This window comes from Pipistrellus kuhlii, unplaced genomic scaffold, assembly GCF_014108245.1.
Source record: "Pipistrellus kuhlii isolate mPipKuh1 unplaced genomic scaffold, mPipKuh1.p scaffold_m20_p_34, whole genome shotgun sequence".
Taxonomy (NCBI): Eukaryota; Metazoa; Chordata; class Mammalia; order Chiroptera; family Vespertilionidae; genus Pipistrellus; species Pipistrellus kuhlii.
The window spans coordinates 3,740,290-3,741,931 of record NW_023425534.1 but is presented as its reverse complement, the minus strand read 5'-3'; the positions used below and the strand labels follow the sequence as shown (position 1 = coordinate 3,741,931).

At 44.3% G+C, this 1,642-nt stretch overlaps 1 non-coding gene across 1 annotated transcript; it reads left to right on the top strand.

Moving 5' to 3' along the window:
• The first annotated feature begins 1,318 nt into the window (after positions 1-1,318).
• On the top strand, positions 1,319-1,424 carry LOC118732098. Its single transcript, XR_004992052.1, has one exon. It is a non-coding gene; the product is annotated as a U6 spliceosomal RNA (small nuclear RNA).
• The last annotated feature ends 218 nt before the right edge of the window (positions 1,425-1,642 follow it).

The following is a 1,642-nucleotide window of genomic DNA, read 5'->3' as shown; positions in this document are numbered from 1 at the left end:
AAGAGTGGTCATTTCAACCAATGTTCTGGAACAACTGAACACACACACACACACACAACACACACAACACAGCCCCCCCCCCCACACACACAAAAAGAGGACCTTGATCCATACTTGCATCATATAAAAATATCAACCCCAAGTAGACATCAATGGAAAACCAAATCATATAGAACCCTTAGGAGATAACCCAGGAGAGAGCCTTTCACATTGGTTCAGGCACTGACTTCCCAGAAATGGCACCGTGAGCACAGTCCACAAAAGGACAAATGGGTAGAAACTGGACCTAATTCAGGTGAAAAACTGTTAAGAGACCGAAGACACAGTCTGTTTAAAATATTTAAAAAACATATATATAATAAAGGAGTTGTATTCAAAATACACAAAGAACTCTGCAAAGTTAGTTATAAGAAAACCTATTTAATAGATTTTAAAATATATCCTATGTAATCCAAGCCTAATATGCGAAGTGTCTGACCATCTGTTTGACTGTTCAATCAGTTGCTGTGACATGCATTGACCACCAGGGAGAAGATGCTCCAACCAATAGGTTAGCTTGCTGCTGGGGTCCAGGCTATCGGGACTGGGTAAGACAGGTTGGACATGCCTTGGAGCCCTCCCGTGGTCACTCCCCAACCTTGATCATGCACCAGTGGGGTCCCTCGGCTTGGCCTGTGCCCTCTTGCAATCTGGGACCCCTTGGGGGATGTCGGAGAGCCGGTTCAGCCCGATCCCGGCAGGCTAAGCCGAGGGACCCTACCAGTGCACAAATCCATGCACTGGGCCTCTAGTATATATTGTACTATATAATATTGATTTCAGAGAGGAAGGGAGAGGGAGAGAGAGATAGAAACATCAATGATGAGACTTATCAATCAGCTGCCTCCGGCACGCCCCCTACTGGGATTGATCTGGCAATCTGGACATGTGCCCTGACTGGGAATTGAACCATGATCTCCTGGTTCATGGGTCAACTCTAAACCACAATGACCTGGCAAGAAAACCCATTAAAAAAAAAATAGCCCAAATATTTGAACAGATAAACAGATGCTTGTTTTGTTTAATAAGCTATACGTGCCTTTATTGATGGCCCATACACATATGAGAAAATGCTTTATTAGTCACTGGGGAAATGCACATGGAAACCTCGCTTCGATATTGCTGCACAGCTGTCAGAGCGATTGAATGAGGACAGCTGACCATGCCACATGCCGGCAGAGATGTGGAGCAGCTGGAGCGCTCACGTGTCGCTGATGGGGTGAAAGCAGTACGGCCACTTTGGAAACCAGTTTAGCAGCTTTTATGGCAGTTAAATGTGGTGCTCTCTTTGGCAGCACACACGCTAACATTGGAATGATGCAGAGAAGATTGGCGTGGCCCCACGCAAGAATGACACACACATTCGTGAAGCGTTCATATTAAAAAAAAAAAAATTAGACACACAACGGCCATATGACCCGGCCACTCTACTCCTAACATTTACCCTAAAGAAAAGGAAATATATATTCACACAAGGATTTGCCTACACATGTTCATAGGAACATTACTTATAATAAAGCAAAAACTGGAAAAACCCCAAATGCCCACCAACAGATGAATGGGTAAATAGATTGTGGTATATCCATACAATGGAAAGTCACTC